This window comes from Lycium barbarum, chromosome 2 (assembly GCF_019175385.1).
Source record: "Lycium barbarum isolate Lr01 chromosome 2, ASM1917538v2, whole genome shotgun sequence".
Classification (NCBI taxonomy): Eukaryota; Viridiplantae; Streptophyta; class Magnoliopsida; order Solanales; family Solanaceae; genus Lycium; species Lycium barbarum.
In genome coordinates this window covers 26198354-26219497 of record NC_083338.1, presented here as the reverse complement: position 1 = coordinate 26219497, position 21144 = coordinate 26198354, and the positions used below count along the sequence as shown (strand labels likewise).

The 21144-nt window shown below is 36.3% G+C and overlaps 1 long non-coding RNA gene across 1 annotated transcript; it reads left to right on the top strand.

The window, feature by feature from the left end:
* The first annotated feature begins 10976 nt into the window (after nucleotides 1-10976).
* Nucleotides 10977-12337, top strand: LOC132629428 (uncharacterized). The gene is made up of 2 exons (XR_009578227.1): nucleotides 10977-11368; nucleotides 12105-12337. It is a non-coding gene; the product is annotated as an uncharacterized LOC132629428 (long non-coding RNA).
* The last annotated feature ends 8807 nt before the right edge of the window (nucleotides 12338-21144 follow it).

Sequence of the window (21144 nt, the reverse complement as noted above, 5' to 3'; positions counted from 1 at the left end):
CATCAACTCGTGGAACTATTTCTTCGGCAGCGAACTGGGGCAATTTGTCGGGAAGGATAATCAGACTTCCCGACACGGGTCAAGGATCTACCTCGAACACTCGTCTCTAATCACAAGTATTCTTTTGCATTCCAGCAATTGAATTCTCAAGTTTCTATCATAATACCCAGTGTTATCATAATTCAACACTGGGACAATATTTTGCAAGATTCGCACTAATCGGGTTCAGGTGTCGTAATTGTTCCAGACTACACTCGACCTGATTCTCGTGCAGCCCGAGATATGTAGGCAACTCATAGACCGGAGTTCGGTCATAATCCTCTCAAGTTTCCTTTAGCCGGGACAAAATAGGCTACTGAGTCAACGTCTTTGCCCGACAACTCTTTTCATCATTACCGGGCAAAGAGGGACAAGTTGTTGACACCCAATTTTGTCCCGCCTCTCCTCCAAAATACCTATTTACGTTTCTAATATTTTTGGAAAATTAAAAAAATATATATTGTATTTTACTATAATTACTAGCCTCTTATCAATACCGGCATTTCATTATTCCTTTATAGTTACTAGCCATTATTATTATTATTATTATTATTATTTATTACTATTATTATAATTCACAATTTTCTATCATTTCGACATTTTACCAGCTTACGCACACGCATCGCATTTATCTTTGCATAATTAAATAATAATATTTATTTTACTGTGGATTTTCGAAATATTATTGCACGGCTATTACAACGCCATTTTTTTTTTATCTGAGCATTAATGATTGCATATTTTATATTAAATAATATTTTAATACAAGTTATTTAAATAGGCCTTTATTTTCCCAATCAACTCATATTATTTTCGGACCAATTCACAAAACCAGTCCACATTTTTATTTATGTGGCCACATTTTAATTCACCCCAGCCCATCCTTTTAATTTTGGCCAGCCCATTCACTTAATACCAGTCCAAAAGAAATTAAACCAGCCCATTATCCATTAACCCGGTCCAACCCAAAAAAGGGACCCGACCCGTTTTCTTAATTAATTGAAAACGGGTAGGGTTCCTATCCCCTTCATTTTCCCTCTCCAGCCGCGCCTTCACCCATCCCTTCCCTTCTCTCTTCTCTCCCGCTCACCTCTCCCTTCTCCCTCCTTCGGCTCTCTCTCTCTCCCTTTCCACGCCTCCACCACGCTCCTCTCCACTCACCACTGTCCCCCACTACACCTTGTCCCCCCACGCTCCTCTGTCTCCCCACTTCTCTTTGCCCCGCTCCTCTCTTCCTTTCTTCAGCACAAAAAACTAAACAAAAAACTATAAATAGTGGTTTAGTTGAATCGTCAAAGGGAGGGATTTTTTGGGAGCTTGATCGGAAACCCCCAAAAGAGCGAAATCTTTGATTCAGAAAGTTCCTCAATAACTGATTTTCGGTTCAAGGAATCCCTTGCAAAATAATTTCTTTTAGCTGTCACAATATCACGAAACATCGCATAAAAAAAAATACTCAAACAATTTTTTTCGTCTACTCTGCGTTTGTCGCGAATTCGAGTCTCGCGACATCGAATTTGAAGTGTTCGAGAATAAATCGAGGCTCCCCGCACCTCAGGTTCGCTGCACTCGAAGAAGGTAAATAATCCTCCTTTCATTAGTTTAATTTCATTTTTTAGTATTTTAACAGGGATTTAGATATTCACCCATTTTGTTTGTTTAGTCGGTTGAACCTCTTCCTTTATTTATTTTTGGTGTTTTGCGGGTTTAGTTCAACTAGTGCTTGTGTGTTAATTAATACCCGTGTTCGTGTTCGTTCAGTTTTGGTTGAGTTTAGTCTTAATTAATATGGTATAGCATCAATTAGTTCATAAAAAAAAAGGATGAGTGATTTTGAGTCGCACAAACTGATCAAGATTGTTCACATGCTATTTGAGAATGTTGTCTAAACAAACGTAGTTGGGGTTACTAGTGTGCTATTGTTCTTTTAGTATCTAAGGATCCCAGTCATGTTTCATTAAACCATTAAAGTACTCTGGCTCAATTATGCTCCTTTAACACTGTATGGTATGTATGCTGCCTGATTATATTTTTTGCATATTATTCCTCCTATGTGGTTCTATCCCTTGATTTAGCTCCTTTTCACACTTTTGATCAGTTTGGGTATCTGGATGAATCCTGTTTTCAATGGATCTGTCCTTAATAGATAACATTAAGTTCAATGCTTTGTTAAGTCTCATTCTACTGGAAATAACTCTATCGATTTGTCCAGTATTAATCATCTTTTAAGTATCTTAGGTGATAAAATTAAATTAATGATTCATGTTTTGGTATAATTACACTTCTTTAGTTTAAAGGTATCCTCTCATTCTTGTTGCATGTTTCTTTTGCTTATGGCTTCACTTGGGTGCCTTTAGGACATTATTGTGCTCCAAAGTGGTGTGTTTGAATCCTGGAAAGTGTGCGAATATGAGTTTTAAGATTACCCTGCTCCATTAAGCTATTCTTGTCTTCCGTACTATTTTCTATCGTCTTTAAACCACCATAGTGTTATGTTTTGAGTCGGCTGCTACTGCGGTCTACTGGGCTGTTATGCTGGTTACTAGGAACCATGATCATAGAATCCCTATGCTGTTGTTTTATGCCCATCATCATGTCTGTCCCTGTGAATTGTTGGCTGCTATGCCTAGTTGTTGATTGTGGCATTTAGAACTAAAAGTTCTGGTTAGTTTTTTTTTTAGACCAAATATTGTCACTCTTTAGCATGCGGCTGTTGAGTTAAACCACTTGCTACTGTGTTTGAAACCTGTTTTCTGCCATGATTAGTTGATGGTTCAAAATGTTATATCCTTGGCATGCCTGCTCACTGGTAGATGAATACAATATATCCGCCTAATTGTTAAAGGATCCAGCATATATATATGAAGACGTAGTAGCTATTTGGACTGAGGAATATTAAAGTGTGACGCACTGTTTTGTCGGTTATGTTATTTTGCTTAGCATCTCTCAGTTGCTGCCTCTTTAAATATATTCACGGTTACCTTGAATTTTCCGAATGTCCTATATACATGAAATGAATTCTTCTAACTTCTATGGTTATTTCTATTTCTAGTCTTATAAAGGGTTAGCCTCCTTGTCTTTATAGCCAGCGAACATATACGGATACGCTGACTTGTCCATAAGCCCTTTGTTTCTCATGTCCACCTTGGATGTCTAGCTCAACTGTTTTGAACAGCTGCATAATTTCACTTATTTTAGTGGCTGTACATTTGTACTCTTTTGTATATTAATTGTTTTCTTGGTTTTTGAGAGGCTGGTCATGTATGCGTCAAATGTCCTTGTTGAAGTTGGTTTTAGATTTACTTATTAAAAGATGTGATTTTGGGAGGTGGGGTTTCTTCGGTTTTGATAATTGGCTATACTCTGTGTATATCGACTGTTTGCTTGGTTTACTAAAGTCTAATGTTCCTGTTAAAATTGGTTGCTTTGATATTAGTAAGTGAGTGTAGGTTAATTGGTGTGCGTTTCACTGTTTTCTTGTATGTCTTTGGAAATTTCTCGCCTCAATTACTGTAACAAGTGATTGTTGAATATTCCTTTCGACATTATAGTTTTATTGATTAGAACACTAATCTTTTTTTTTATGCATGACCATCGCATACGAGTTCGAGGACTCGTCTTCTTCGCATCCAGTGTTGGGCTATAAACCCAATGCAATTGCTCTCGAGTCAACCTATCAATTCTGTCCGCAGCCAAACAAAAAATAACATCCGGGTCAAAGCCCAATAGACAGAGACAGCCTGCAGCAATATATAAAAAAACTGCTGGGCCGAAGCCCAACAGAAAATGGGTCCAGCAGTCCCCAAACGGGCTGGCCCATTTGATACTTATTACCCTTTTATTTTTTTATTTTTTGCATATAAATTTGTATTATGCAAACTAACTCTTTGTTTGTTTTTGTTTTCTTAGTTTAGATAAATTTTAAATAATTAGTAGGCTTAGTTTTAGTAATGGGTAGTTAGTTTAAACAAAACCAATAATTAATCCCATAAGTTTCATTTTCTTCTCTCCACACTAAATTATTCATAGAATCTATAATGTTTGCTGCCGGAATAATTGATGGCATAAATTCATCTTTTGATTTCCAAAACGCCACTAATACATAAATAGGGATTCAAGCATATTTTCTTAAATAACTCTTCAAATTTGGAATTAATCACACATCATTTTAGCTAAGGGTAATTAATAAAACTAATGAAAGTGAGGAAGCTTATGTCCCTTTTCCAGCATATTTAAAGAAAAATAAAGCATTTCTACATCACTATATATCACAATATAAGTTTTATTTAACATTCACACTATCTATTTTGTATTTTTTGTTTATACTCTTAAATCAAAAAAGAGAATCATCAATATCTCACCATTTGAGTTGTTTTAAATATTTATTAAAACGCTGCGCAAATCCGGGTTTCCTTCTATTTATATATTCTATGCAAAATCTTATTTTTGAAAGCATTATTATTTAGAGCTTTAGCAATCTTCATAAGTTTTATTTGAAATGGCATTTAAAATCTTCTCTTATGAAAATCATTATATTTTCTCTAAACCTCATCTTAAGCAACATTTTATATTAAACTTTAGCAGTATTTATAAACTACTTATTTAATTTTAAATATTATATTTGCATTTTTCCCCCTAATTAATTAACCTAAGTTTGGTCGGATAACCGTAAGTTAACGGATTCTAAAGGATGCCTAACCCCTTCCCTTTAGGATAATATAGAGCCCTTACCTAGAATCACACTGGTTAAGCAGACTACTAATTAAGGTTTAGTTTTAACTTTGCCTTAGTTAACCTCTAGGTGTCCTAATTCACCGTTAAATTAATTAGGTGGCGACTCCTTAAAACAAATAAATAGGAATCAGCAATACGTCATACTCCCTAAATCCATCCGGGTTAAAATGGGGTGTGACACTTCTCCCTTTACATTAATTCTATGTGAAAAATGTATTTGTAAAACACTTGTGAATTATTGGAACACTGTGGATATAGAACTCAGGAAATAATTAGTGCTTTAGGGAAGTCGCCAAATTGGTTTTTTAAGGTTCGAATAATAACCATTTTTTCTACTTAATCACAATTTTTAAAGTTTGAAACTGTTTTTAAAAAATTACGGCTAAGTATGAAAACAAAAAATGAAAAAAATAGGATTTGATCAAGTTGAATTGGTAAGTTTTAAACAAGGCAAAACATTTCTTCAAATAACAGACCTTAGGCCTCAAGTTCGTGACAAAACGATAAACTGTTGGGTAGTTGCATTTTCCAAAACAGAAACTGAGTGTGAGAAATAATTTGACTCCAAATACTTGTCAATTTTGTACAACTAAAAGAGCAAAAACTAGACTTGGACAAATTTCTGAAGGAAAACAAGGCTGCTTTGGGCCTGGAAGCCCATGACTTGTTTTGGACTGAAAAAAAAAAGCCAAGAAATCTGTTTGGACCGAAATTTAAGTCATGTGGATCTGGATTCAGAATACTTTTGATCTCATGGGAATCAATGGAAAATTAGTCTTAAACTAATAAAACTTGTAATTTTCTTTCTTTGTATGTATAAAATCAGAGGTATACTCCATATTTTCTATATATGTATAACAAAACCCGTACGTACTAAACCCATATTATTAGCACTAAAATTGTAGTGACTCTGCTCAGGAGAAAAAACTCGGGTGTGTCTTAGTCCGGAAATAAAGTGAGTTAAACACTTATGTTGATTTTCAAACCAAAAACCCCTTTTCTTAGTGGACTTTTTGCTTAAATTTATTTTGATGTTGTGATCAATGAATGATGTTTTTTTTTGCGGAAAATTAAACATTTAAGCAGATAATAATCACACATTGAAGCTCGTAGGTCAACCGTACACTACGTATCTTTTATACTAGGGTGTGTAAAACCTTCCCTAGGGGATCACAAGAACCCTTACCTCGAACTTTGGTACTAAAAAGATTTCTATCTTGCTTGAAAAATCTTTTACCCGATTTTTCTAATTTTTCTTTAAATAATTTAGGTGGCGACTCTAAAAAGTACTAAAATTTAATTTAGAGCACCAACAACCTCTTAGTAGCTTTTATGCGCCCGCGTAAAAGTGAATCGTAACAAGTGTATCCAATCTCGGATAGTATTTGGGTAAGTCTGGTGCAATGTGTGCCTAAAAAAAGAGGTATAATCTTGGTTGCTAATGAGAAGAATGAGTTGATCCCAACACGCACGGTTACTGGTTGGAGGATTTCTATGGATTACCGAAAGTTAAACCATTGAACCAAGAAGGATTACTTCCCTATGACTTTCATGGATCAAATGCTTGATAGGCTTGTGGGGCGGGCCTTTTATTGCTTTCTAGATGGGTATTCGGGGTACAACCAAACTACTATTTCTCCCTAGGATTAAGAGAAAACCACTTTCACTTGTCCTTATGGGACGTTTGCTTTCAAGAGGATGCCCTTTGGTTTGTGCAATGCACCTGTGACCTTCCAACGTTGCATGATGTCCATTTTCTCCGACATGATTGGGAAGCCCATTGAAATCTTCATGGACGACTTTTCCGTGGTTGGAGATTTATTTGATCATTGCTTGGGGAATCTAACCCAAGTTTTGAAGAGATGTGAAGAAACAAACTTGGTTCTCAATTAGGAACAATGTCACTTTATGGTGAAAGAGGGGATTGTGCTTGGTCACAAAATTTCAGAAGATGGGATAGAGGTTGACAAGGCAAAGATCGAATTTATCATTAAGCTTCTTCCTCCTGTTACTGTGAAGGGTGTCAGAAGCTTCCTAGGCGATGCCGGATTCTATAGGAGATTTATTAAGGACTTCTCAAAGGTGGCCAACCCTCTATGAAAATTGTTAGAAAAAGAAACCAAGTTTGTGTTTGATGATTCTTGTCTCAAGGCCTTTGAATGCTTAAAAGAAAAGCTCACTTTGAACCGATCATTATTGCTCCGGATTGGTCTAAATCGTTTGAATTAATGTGTGATGCGAGTGGTTTTGCAATGGGAGTTGTTCTTAGTCAAAGAAGTGAAAAGATCTTTCATCCCATTTATTATGCAAGCAAGACTCTAAATGGAGCTCAAATGAATTACACCGTCACCGAACAAGAGTTGCCTGCCGTTGTCTTTGCCTTTGAAAAATTTCGTGCTTATTTGTTGGGAACTCATGTGGTTGTTCACACCGATCATGCGGCCTTCTATTACCTCATGACTAAGAAAGATGCAAAACATAGGTTGATACATTTGGTTCTTCTATTGCAAGAGTTTGACTTTCAGGTCAAGGATAGGAAAGGTTGTGAAAACAAAGTGGCAGACCATTTATCTAGCTTAAAGAAGATGGGCGTCCATCAGACAGCCTTGAAATCAAAGAAAGCATTTCCGGATGAACTAGTAATGGCAGGGTCACATGATATGATCCCATGGTACACCGACTTTGCAAACTGTTGTGCTAGTGACATTATGCCGGAAGTTATGATGAATTTCCACCTAAAGAAGAAGTTCTTGAATGATGTCCGAAAGTTCTACTGGAACGAGCCATATCTATTCTGGGTTTGCGCCGACAATATCATCAGGCGGTGCATTCCCGAAGTGGAGAGGATTCCTATTATTGATGCTTGTCATTCCTCACCGTTAGTGGACACCATAGTACCTCAAGAATGGGGGCTAAAATTCTTCAAAGTGGCTTCTATTTTCCAACCATCTATCAAGATGCCCATGACTTTGTGAAGGCTTGTGATTAAGATGGCATGAGTCACCGATGACACCTATTCTTGAAGTTGAATTATTCGATGTTTGAGGGATGACTTTATGTGTCCATTTATGAGTTCCTACAACAACGAGTACATCCTTGTGGAGGTTGACTACGTGCCAAGTGGATTAAAGCCATGGCATTTCCAAATAATGAAGGAAGAAGTGTCACCGCATTCTTGAGAAAGAACATCTTCTCAAGGTTTGGTACTCCAACGGCAATCATTAGTGACAGGGGCTCTCATTTTTGCAACCAGCTGTTCCAAACTCTTCTTGAAAAATATGGAGTCAAACATAAATTTGCCACCATATCATCCCCAAACAAGTGGACAAGTCAAGGTGTCAAATAGGGAGATCAAGAGCATCCTCTCCAAGACTGTGAATGCGAATAGGAACGATTGGTCAAAGAAATTAGATGATGCACTATGGGCTTACCGAACGGCTTACAAAATACCAATTGACATGTCCCCTTACAGATTGGTGTTTGGAAAAGCTTGTCATCTCCCGGTGGAGCTTGAGCATAAGGCATTGCGGGCCTTGAAAAAGTTGAATCAAGATTGGGGTGATGCCTCAAACTTGAGGATGAAACAACTTAATGAGCTGGATGAATTCCGATTTAAAGTTTATGTTAGCTCTTCACTCTACATGGCCAGTATGAAACACTTCCATAATAAGAAGATCTTGAAAAGAGAATTTAGCCTGAGGGATCGTGTTTTGTTGTTCAATTCAAGGCTCCGGTTGTTTCCCGAAAAATTGAAATCCAAGTGGTCCGGTCCTTTTGAAGTTACCCAAGTGTTCCCATATGAAGCAATTGAAATTGTGTGCATAAGTGGAGATCGATCAAAGTGAATGGGCAGTGGGTTAAGCATTACTTGGGCTTACCCAATGAAGTGAAGATAATTGAGGCCATCTACCTCAACGAACCATAAAAAGGGTAAAATCGTCATGCCGCGGTGTTTAAATCAAGCGCTTCTTGGGAGGCAACCCAAGATTTTACTTTCATGTTGTATGATATTTTTATTTTCATGATGTTTTTGATGTTTGTTTAAGTGTGTAAGGGTGAGATGGAATACACAAAGAAGGAACAATTAGCAAAATGCTCAAGGACATAACCTGCGTTATCACATACAACTCGCAGGTTGTGCCTGCGGCATCACCTGCGTCTCGCAGGTCGGATAAAAGGAGGAAGCTTAAATTGGAAAATCTCTGTCACCATTTGCGGAAAAAGGACTCCACATGCGTCTCGCCACATACTTCAGAATACGATAAAAAGATCAAAGTTCCATCAGAACAGCGCGCTTGGGTAGCATCAATTATTACATCTGGGACACCCGCATGGATTGACCTAGCAGTTGACATTCATAAAAGCACCCTAAACCTCTAGGCGAAATTCTGGCTATCTCTAGCGTCCTCAAAGGTGAACCTACTTGTGGACTGAATCCCAAACTATGTCAAAGAGGCAATAGAAGCAGCTATGAGACCATATTCAGACGCAGTCAAAAAGGTCAGAAGAGAGTAAGAGCAGATTAAGGTGCGTGTTAAGGCGATTGAGCTCAGACTTGAGCGCATTGACAGTGGTGGTGATGATGGCCTCCCAACCATTTGAGTATACTTAGAAAAGGTCAAGGAGGATATTCAGGGGCTAAAAAATCCCTGACATCGAGCCTAGTGCACCCATTCTACCATCGGGAGTGGACCTATTCTCTATTAGGCCCACCGTACCACTAGATGATAAGTTGCCTGAGGGGGAAGAAGAGAATAAAGAAGAGAATGTGGAAGAGGAAGAAGAAAATGAGGAAGAAGAAACTGAGGAGGAGGAGGAGAGTGAGGAAGAATCTGAGGATGAGGGTGTTGTTGACCCGGCTAGTTAGAAATTGGAGAAAGCCCGCTGTGACGCATTCGCAGCGAGCGTTGATGAGGTCTATATAGACACCATTGTGGAGATGCAGCAATCCCTTGAGGCGCAACATGTGATCGACAACTTGAGTACTGATTCAATGCCATCACCCCACGGGTGGATGGAGCTGGTAGTTCCTCCGCCCCTCCAGCTGATATTCCTCTTCCTCAGCCAGTCGGTCCTGAGACGCTCACTCTTGCATCTGAGGAGCCGTTGAGTAGTGATCCTGTTGATACTCCATCTTTGGAGGTCTTTCCTGCTGATCAGACTCCCACTCCACACACATCGTCTAATGTTGCTCTCTCAGACTCTACTCAAACGGATGCTTGAGGCATCCCCTGGGAGTTACTTACCTCTTGTTTTACATTTGATGCACTAGGGATTGCATGTTTATTTTGTTGGGGGTGAGGGTAGCTCATGTTTTGAGGTGTTGGTGGTGTGGATGTTTTTTGCGCTCTTGGGTTTTCTTTGCCAGTGTTCTTCCCGAGAGCTTTTATTTTATGTTGAACTTGGAATGTTTAGGCAATGTTTAGTTTGTTTGAGTATAGCAAAGTGTTTTTACTTATATGGTGATGGTTTAATCAATTTATGGCATGTACTTGTGTTATCTTTTGAAAATATACCTCTCCAAAATGTTTTAGTTGTGCAAAAGTATTTAAAAGTGAATGATTAACTTGCATGACTCATTTGGTGACATTATGCTTATTAGAAACTGAATTGTGAATGATTGTTGCCTTGAAGTACTAGGTTGGGAAGCTAATTAGAAAATAGTGAAGTGATCCATGTGCCATGTGTTGTGAGGTGTTGTTATTCAAGTCTTGTGCATGATTGTGATCTAGAACTTTCCCGAAAAATGTTTCAAGGCGAAATCTTAAACAACACTTAGTTTGAAATAGGATATTAGGCTTTCCTTGGACCGTTTCTAGGCCTTAAATTTCCTACTCTTTGCATGTTTTCCCTAGCCAACCCCCTTTGAGCCTTAGAGTCAAATGGTGTCATGGAAAATATGGTTGAAATTGACTCTAGTTCGGGGGAAGAAGAGGATGTCAAAATCCGAGAGAATTTGTATTTTGGGAGCTTGGTTTCTCATTCTAAGCATTTTTCAACATTGGAATTGTGTGGTGATATGGAACTTGAACCACATGAATCCATGTGGGATTGCGAAGAGGAAAAACAAGAGCCTTATATTTTGCAATTTGCAAGTTCAAGAAGACAAAATGACATCCCCTCACTTAAAGGACAAAAAGTGCATGATGCGACATCCGAGAGTTGGCCTCTTTGTTTTTCTACCATCGCCCCATATCCTAAAAGTGGAGGAAAGAGTAGTCAAGTTAATTCACGGCATTAAATTCGGCAGCTCATCGTTTTAAAAAAATTTGATCATTTTTTAAATTTTCTTTTTTAGGATAGTTGGTTTATAGTTTTTGACAATTCTACCAAGTTTTAGAATTTTTGAAATTAATTTAGATAAAAAAGTGGGGTGTTAGAGTGGCTACACAGTGCAGAAAGAAATGCAGAAAACTGCTTGAGCTGCCTAAAGGTGAAAAACGTTGAAAGCAGCGGTACTTGCTTCGCAAACTCAAAGCTAGAAAAGAAAAAAGCTAGTGGGCAAGAAAATCTCTTGTGCTACGCACGCATGGCTAGGAAGCGGTGAACTAAATGAAAATTGAGGCAACAGTATAGAGTGAACAACCAACACAAGGTAATTTCTATTCATTCTGATTGTAAAACAGCCCACCACCTGACTCCTATTATTTCTCATCCAAAACAAAAGAAATCCATCGTCCCTCCATTCCCTCACTCCTCCGTTTGCAGTTATTTTTCCTTCTTCTTCTTACTTCTCCTTTCTTGTCGTTCAATTTGGTGTTGAATTGAGAGCTCAAATTGTGAAACTCAACCTTGATGGTTGAACTATAATTCTCACTTTTTTGGGAGGGTAATTCAATTAACCAATTGTCTTAAAGAGCTTGCTGCACACAAACTGTTTGATAAATTGTCTGAGAAGTGATTTCATCTGCTGGTGAAGTTTGAGTAACCAAGAGAAATGATGTGATGTTTAGAAGTGCGTCGGGTTGATTTTAAGGGGTTTTGTTCAGCTGTTCATTGCAACAACTCAATTACGTGATCTTTTGGCATCTAATTGTTAATGAGTCTTCAGAATGAATCCTTTTTTTCTTTTCTCATCGCTTAACTGCGTTATATTGACCATTGGATGTAATGTTTAGTCTAGGCTACTGTTTTAGCTTGAAAGCATTGCAACACTTAACATTTTTGTGCTTTAGGCATCTGCAATGAACTTTACTATATGAATTGTTACTTAAATTGAAATGATGGTGTGCCTATGCGAAGATTCATTTGTCTGGTGGCATTAAACTTTGGTTCAGTGAGTTTTGAAGATGTGTTTGAATTCTATGCTTCACTAAAATTGTTAATTGTAGCTTGCATTTTAGAAGTGATGATTATAATGCAAGCTACTTGAAGTGTTGAAACTTAGCATTCTGGAAGATTTGACGAGGAACGGATCAAGTCATGGAGGACGGGGTTTCTGATGCTACCAAAGTTAACGGGGAGTTACTACTAGCTTTGTTTTTTATTGTTTAGTTGCATTAGGGACAATGCAACATCTTTAATTGGTGGGTGGGACTTCATTTTGATAGATATTTTATGTTGGCGTGTGATGTGTCATGATGGATTATTATTAGGTAGATTTGACTCTATTTGGTATGTTTTTTCTATTACATATTTTTATTAGTATGATATGCTAGTTTTTGTATGCCCATGTTTTATCGTGTTTTAGCAATATTCTTGACTTTTCTTTGCCGCGGTTCTTTTTCCGAGGATGCTAATGTCTTTTGATCCCGGTACTTTTAGGTAGTTTTGAGTCTGTTTGTCCCTATGGTAGATAATTGGGCACTTTCTTAAGGGAAATAAGCCTTGTAGGTTAGGTGTAGAAGTGAGTTTTAGGTAGTTTAGGAGTAAAAATGGCGAGAGATGTGATTTTTTGCCCCTTGGCTAGCTTTTGGCTTGCTTGGTACCAACTTATTTAAACTTTGATATATGAATTCTTGATCTTTGAAAAAGAAAAATAATTGAAGTAATGATTCTTGTTTTTTACCTTTAGACTCAATTTTTGGCTCTTTCTTTCGCTAATTAGTCTATTTAGATTAAAAGTGACTTTTGAGTTCATTTGTTTCAATTGGATTATGGAGACATCTTCTACTTAAGTTCCATCTGCCATGTGTGGTGAGATCTTCGTGAGTTCTTTTGCATTATTTGTAGTCTAGAACTTGCCGGAATGTGTTTCAAGGCGAAATTCTAGATTAACTTGGTTTGAAAAATGATGTTAGGCCTTCGTCGGACCATTTTTGTGCCTTAAATTGCCTACTCTTACATACTTTCCCTAGTCAACCCCCTTTGAGCCTTGAACCTTTTTGTTGGCATCCATGTTACAAGTTTACCCTCTTATTCTTAACTATCCTATCTTTTGGCATCCTATCTCCCTAAGTATTTTGGAATTGTAAAATAGGCTAAAAGCCTAAGTTTGGAGGTGATGGTCAGTAAAGTTATGATGTGGGAGTTTCTTGATAGGTGAAAAGATGAAAATAAAAAATAATAGTAATAAAAAAGTGTGGAACCTTCCTTGGTATTTTGAAAAAAAAAAAACAACAAAAAGAACGAAGAAAAAGGAAGGAAGTATAAAGAGTTGTGAATAAAGGGAAGACTAGGTGGTGAAATGAAAAGAAGAAGAAAAGGGTGGAAAAGGGTTAAAGGAAGTGTGTTTTGATTGTTGAAAATTGTTGTGCTTAGGGAGGTTTTGAGTCAATCTTACCCAAATTGTGTCCTACCTTAATCAGCCTACATTACATCCCTTTAAGTCCTAATTGATTTTGAACCAGGTATGTCTATATTAGTGGAAAAATACATGAAGGGTAAGCCTAGGGCTGTACAATGAAAATCGACAAATCGCACCAAACCGATAAACCGAACCAAACCGGAAAAAAACCCCGAGTAGTGGTTTGTTTGGTTTGGTTTGGTGTTGGATAAAAAAACCCGGTCATAATAGGTTTGGTTTGGTTTTAACTAAAAAAAGTCAAACCGAGACCAAACCGATCCGATTATATATATACAATTTATAAATATTTTTATACATATATAATTTATAAATACGTGTATTACTTTATCACTTTTAAGCATTGATTAGTCAGCTTCGTTCGTGATGCAATCCGTTTAAGAATTGGTACCACATTCGATTGTATAATTAATTCTTTTTTGGCAATTAAAAGAGATTTTTTCATTACAAATAGTTACTGCTGACCAATGTCAAAACACTAATATGGCAGAACAGCCTAGCAGTGATCAAAACTAGCCTTTATCACGTCAAAACAACTCAAACAATAAACAAAACTAGTAGACTAAGGGTAGAAAATCAGCTCATCCAATTTTTTTGTGAGTGTTGTCCGCTGGGAACCTCTAACAAACACCTCTTGTATGATTCTCCTTGTAAGTATTTGTGGTGTATGATTAATTCTTAATGCTAAGCTTGAGTTATAATTTTTTTGTTCATTTAGCGATAGGCTTTTTAAGTAAATGTTTAAAAGCTAACTAAAACTCATTTTACGGAACAATATTGAAGTTGTTTGTTACTACATTCTGTTTGATTGTTATAGTTATACATCACATCACATGCATGTTCTATACTTATTTGATTCAATTGTTATGAATTTTTTATTTAATGAGTCAATGAATTCACCACATATTTTTCATTTTACATATTTAGTAATAGAAGGGTAAGATGCTTATTTTTGGTCAAGCAAATGCTATTATAAGATGCTTCGTATTGAACCAAAAAAAAAAACCCCCGAAAAAATCCGACTAACCCGAAAAATTCGAAAAAACCCAAGAGTGAAAAACCCGACTTTTGTTGGTTTGGTTTGGTTTATCGATTTAAAAATCCGATACAATTGGTTTGGTTTGGTATTTGAAAAATTCAAACCAACTCGGTCCATGTACACCCCTAGGTAAGCCTATGGTACTACTTGTGTGCCTTTGAACATCGTTATGAGAGAGGGAGTTAATTCTTTCCATTTGATATCCCATTTGTATTTTGAATTGCATTTTATGAGTTTGGGATTCTCTCTTGATTGTGAGGGCACAAAAAAATTTGAGTGTGAATTACCAACTTCCAATTGGAAGGAATGAACAAAAGAAAGTCGTTTGTGGTAAAGAGGCAAACTTTGAAGCTTTAGTGTATAAAATAAAAATAGTTTTTGAAAAGTTGATGATTCATATGTTTCAAATTAATTGTTGGTACCAATCAAAGTCACGTGTTTGTGCTTAAAGTAAACTTTTTGACTTGGTATGATGTTGGTGCACTATTATGCTCGGTCCTCGAACCCCGAATTCTATCCTGTATTTATTCGTTGGACTTCTAACTTCAAAGTATCAAAATCTCCATTTAAGCCCCAAAAATGCTCATTTGCTTGGGAATAAGTCCTACACAAGAAACACACGTAATAAATATAAAATACTAATATTATAGTTCAAACACGATTAAAATGTAGTCAATAAAGGTATGAAATTTAGCTAAAAATTCGTATTTCTAGCCTATCATCAACTCACATGAGGGTAACAAGGTTATAAGATACTTGAACAACCTAAGAATAGTATCAAAGTGTTTCGGAAACGAGGGTGAAAGGCCAATGAAAGAAATTAGAAAAGCAGGTCAGGCATGAGGCTTGCAACATGTCTTTTCTTGAGAGAGACCTGATAATTAGTTGATAAAATATTAAATTATCTCTTCTTTAATCTTAGATTTTTGCTAAGTTTGATTGAGAAAATAGTGTATTTAATGTCGTTTACTTCCATTTTAGAGGTTCTATGTGATTTAGAAGTGATCGAGACGAAACCAAATGAAAATGAGGCAAAAGGGAGCTAAAACGAAGAAATGAGAAAAGTGGCTAAAAAAAAAGCAAAAAATAGTAGATCTACAATATCTGAAATCTGGGGCTTAATTTGTTATTTTTGGACTTGAAAAAAATTAGGAACTACAAAAGCAAGACTTGGAGAAATTATCATCATCTTTGGTCATTCAACACAAAGTTTTGGAGACTAGGGTTCCTACATCACACTTTGGGGTTGAAGACTTGAAAATTTTGTTGAGCACTTTCTTGAACCTTTACTTCATGTCTTTGATTTCTTGCTTTGTAATGAACATCTAAGTGTGTAAGATTTAATTTCAATAGTTGAACCATGTTTATGGAAGTATACATTATTAAAGTTTGGATTGAATCTCTTGTTTTGCTAATGTATTAAATAAATTTTATTTCTAATGAAGTGAGTTAATGTTTCTCTATTAACTCTTCAAGCTTTAATGTCATTTAGTGGTTGCAAACACTAAGTGTGCCTTTTTACCTTGGCTTTGCTTGGAAAAAAAAAAGTTAGGGTTAGGAAAAGAGAAAATATCAAGGATTTGGGGTTTTAAACCTCATCTAATAACTAGCTAGGAATAGAATAGTTAACTTGAGATTAAATTGATTGTGCTTAGTATCAAACTCTAAGGCTTGGAAAATCTTAGAGTGAAATTCATTGATCTAGTTGGAAGACTTTCAATGAGATTTTAGAAATCATTATCTGTTAACTTAAACTCGCTCTTAGTTGTAAAATCGTAAAATACATTGGATCGTTACTTAAGATTAATTTTCCTTGTATCTATGCTTGTGGTGATTGATCATTTTACTTGCTTTCTAAGTTAGTTTTAACTTTGTTAGATTTTTAATCAAAAAATCAATATTGAAAAAGTGTTTGAATTAGCTTAGTTAGTGATAATTTCTTACTTTCTTGATCGCCTAGTATATTGTTCCTTGTGGGATTCGACCCCAATTCATGGTTGGATAAATTATATTGCATACGACCATGTACACTTTCTCTTTAAGGAGTGGATTTGAACATTATCAAGACCCCGTGAGCTAAAGAGAGGGAACATGGCTAGGCGTGGCAGTGGGTGCTTGTTGAGGCAAGAAACCCCGCAAGAGAGAGGGGGAAAGGTAACATATAACTTGACTTTGAAAGTGTATATCTCCCAATCTACAAGGAATTTGGCCAAGGTATTCGAATGAAAATTGTATCCATTTGATTCTAGTTTCTAACCGTATAAGCCATTCATCAGTTCAAATCTACACACGCACATCATGATCATATCAATGAACTTATAAATTCAGTCGTCTCATATCAGTATTTTAATCAGATTTTCAATAGTCCCCATACATTTGTGACTCCCAATAGTCTCCATCTCTGTATTACGAGGAAACTCACAAGACTCAATATCCATATCACCGGCCCACAGTTGCATCATAACACAAAATAAGAAACAATGATAAAATAGCATGAAAGTCGAATAAAACTGGTGGATGAACCAAATCTCTAAACTTAGTTTTTATATCCGAATCACTAACTTAGTGCGATAGCTACACTAGGAGTAAGATCACCATTTAAGAAAATTTAACCTTGTGCAATCGTGACTCTGGCACCGTGATCGCATTAGTCAACTATGTGGACAATTAACACAATCACGCATTAGGTTTCGCGATTACAAAGTTGTGCATCATCCTGCACCGTGATTGCATCACATGGACAGCAAACGCAATGCATAGTTGCACCAAAAAAATTTGTAATTCTTATAATTTTAAAATGATGTCAAATTTTGAATTATTAGAGCAAACAACTGAAATTGTGCACTAGGGTAGCTGGAAGCGGTTGTCGTTTGCAGATAATGAAAGTTTGTAAAAAATAAAAAATAAAAACTCCTCGAAATTTGCAAATAGACATTAATGTTTGATCAAGCTTAGAATTTTTTTTAATTTTAAAAGACATTAAATTTAAATAATTTGTTAGAGAAGTACTATGGAAGAGTAAAAATGTGTATTTGACCAATTTATTTGAGAAACATTTCTTTTTGTATTTGATAAACATGATATTGTATATAAATATTTTTGACATACTATCTTTTACTTATTTATTAAACTATAAAATAAGTAAGAAGTGTCAGCGAATTTCCTGCAATATTTTTTAAATATGAAATGAGTAAAGAATCAAGCTACAAATTCACCAATTTTCTAGAAAAGCATTTTCCATCGGAATTATTTTCCTCTATGCCAAACACACCCTAAATCTTTAAAAAAGAAAATCGATCCTTCTAACGTACTTATGGGGAAAGAACTTCTGCAAATAAATTTGGAAAAAATGGCAAAAATGATCCTTTATGTTTTAGGGTAGGCTCAAAATAGTCCCTTAAGTATGCACTTAACAGTTTTGGTGCTTTAAGTTAGCCAAAAGGAACACTTTTAGTCTCCGTAAAATATTTATTGAATCTTGTTAGTTAGATTTGAAGAAAACAGTAGGAAACAAAAACTTAACTACAAGGGCGGAGCCAGGTGGAAGAAAGGGCTGGGGTCCATTGGAAACCCCTATGGACCCCCTTCGGCACACAATTACACTATATATGCGTAGTTCAAATTATTTTTTAGGGAAACATACAGGAATAACTACCTTTTAAGGGCTATTAATAATTAGTAGCTACCTTTTATCAATTTACAATTTGTAGCTAGTTTATGGCGAATTCTCTGTATTTAACTATACTATTCAGTTGTATCCAACCTTATCTGATGTCAGGTGTATTTGACTGTATTTGAATACATGCAACCTTAATTTTTTTGAATAAATGTGTATTCAAAATAATTGTATTTCAGTGCATTTAAATACACGACGGAGCTGTGTATTTTGACTGTATTTGAATATATTCAAGCTCTGATCAGAAAGGTCGCCACCAGCGTCGTAAAGTTGAATGTATTTGACTGTATTTGAATGTATTTCGACAAAATTTGCAGATGCAAAATTTCAAATACACTGTATTTACTCAAAAAATTGCATACAAATATATGCATATAGATAATTCAAACAACACCTACAGTCAAATACATCTAGTTTTGATCTGAGAAAAACTATGTATATAGAGAACAAAATAATGAATACACTCAAATACACTCAGACTAATATACAACATATGTATATAGAGAAAAAAATAACGAATACATTCAAATACACTCAGACCTAAGATACAACAAGGAGAAGAAGCCATGGATTTCGATATCCATCCAGATATGAGAAGCTTTCCTCTCTGAAGCTTCTTCTAGTTTCCTCAACTTTTCTTTGAGTTCCTCAATTTTCTCTGGGTTTTGGATTGAAGACCACAAAATTGAGAAGAGAGAGGGAACGGAGATTGTCGCGATGGCGCCAATAGTGGAGGGGTGGTGGTTAGAAGCAGATCTAAGAAAAGAGAGGGAACGGAGAGTGAAGTGAGGGAGAAGAGATAGAGATATGAGAGAGAAGCAGATTTGGAGATTGTCGTCGGCAACGATGGTTGTCGCAGTGGCGCCGGTAGTGGAGGGGTGGTGGTTAGAAGCAGATTTGATAAGAGGGAGAGAGGGAACGAAGAGAGAAGTGAGGGAGAAGAGATAGAAAGGTGACCAGAGGGAGAAGAGATAGAAAGGTGACCAGAGAGAGAGAGAGAGAGAGATACAAGTCATAAATCCAATGTATTTGATGTAGCTACGAATGGTAATTTACAAAATCATTGTAGCTACTAAATATAAATAAATGAAATGATAGTTATTATCAATAATTACCTTTTAGAGGTAGTTATGTCAAGTAATTTTTCCTGTTTTGGTATCCCGCTAAGTTCTTTTTTTTCCTTCATAATTTCTGCCAATTCTAACTATCAGAGTTCGATAAATGTGTCACGGAAACTAAAAGTGTTTAACTTTTGATTAATTTAAAGGACCAAAACCGTTAAGTGCATACTCAAAGAGATTATTTTTAATCTACCTCAAATCTTAAAGAACACTTTTGTTATTTTCTCAAAAAACTTCTTGAAGATACATCTAAACAACTTTTCCTTTCGCTTCTTTATTTACCTGAAACCATACAAGAAAAAATATTTTCCCTCATGGAATCAATTATCCTACGAACCCAACCATTGCAATTCATGACCCCAGCAATCACTTCAAAATTAATCCCCACAATTCGATTTACTACATTCAAACTCTTCTCATTAGCTTCATCTTCAGTTGCAATAACTACCACATATACCCTAGTCATTATATAACAAAACCCATCACCGAAACCAGGGTGGAGCTATAGTGTTATTGGGGGTTCGGGCGAACCTAATAGCTTTTGCGTAGAGCCTGGATTTGTACTAGAAAATTTAGTTAATATATATCAATAAATTACGGGCGAAGCTGGTAACAAAAATAGTTGTTGGTTCAGCAGTGCAGAAGAGGCTAACAAAATCCTTTGTTTTCCTGTGAGATGTGGATTCGAACCTAACTACTGCATTTTGTTGTTTTCGTTATTTGTTATTACTCTTTTAAAAAGAAAATATAAAATAGAATACTATTTTGGTCAACTACTGCATCAGTTTTTTCCTTTCTTCTATATATAGAATTTTTAAGTGAAAAACATAAAATCGTTTCGGGACACACATTCGAATTGAAGTTTGAAAAAATCGAACCGAAAAACCGACGTTTGGCGGTTGTTATATGTCATGACCCAACCAGAGAGCCATGACGGGCACCTCGAGCTAACCTACCGAGCACCTCTTAACTTACAACTCATAACCATATCTAGGTGGACCACAAAGATAACTCATAAATATCATAAAATGTAAGGGCCACGAGTCCAAAAGATATTTGCACATCTATAGAATCATCATCAACTATAACCACATAAGCAAGCCGGCAAGGTTGCCAAAAATGATATACAAAAATATGAACCGATGAGGTTATAGAACATCTAACTATATATATCTGTCTACGAGCCTCTAGATGGAGTGCATAACATCATAAAGACGGGACAGGACCCCGCCATGCCCATATATGTACACAAAAGAATAATACCAGCTGAATCACCGCTCTGGAACAAAAGGAGCGCTCATGTATAATTGCTGATGAAGCAGCCTAGAGGTCTAGTCCGCCCCCCTGTCTACCTGTGGGCATGAGCACAACGTCCACAAACAAAAGGATGTCAGTATGAATAATGTACCGAGTATGTAAGGCATGAATAACGGAATAACAAAAGTATGAAGATAACATGGGATAAAGAGAACAATGTGTACCTCTGAGTGCCTCTTAAGGCGGATGTCATGCATGCTTAGCTTTAAAAAAAAAACATTTTCATACATACATATATATAGTATCCTGCCCGGCCATTTAGGCTCGGTGTTATCATCATCATCCCGCGTCCGGGGTAACATCATAACCTGCCCACTGTAGTGGTGTGCACATCTATGTGCCTGCCCGACCGACTATAGTGCAACGCGGTGTGAGAAAATACATACATATATATATATATATATATGTATGTATATATATAACATGCATGAGAGCCCAAATAAAAGCTATAAATTTATGGGAGTGACGTAAGGTC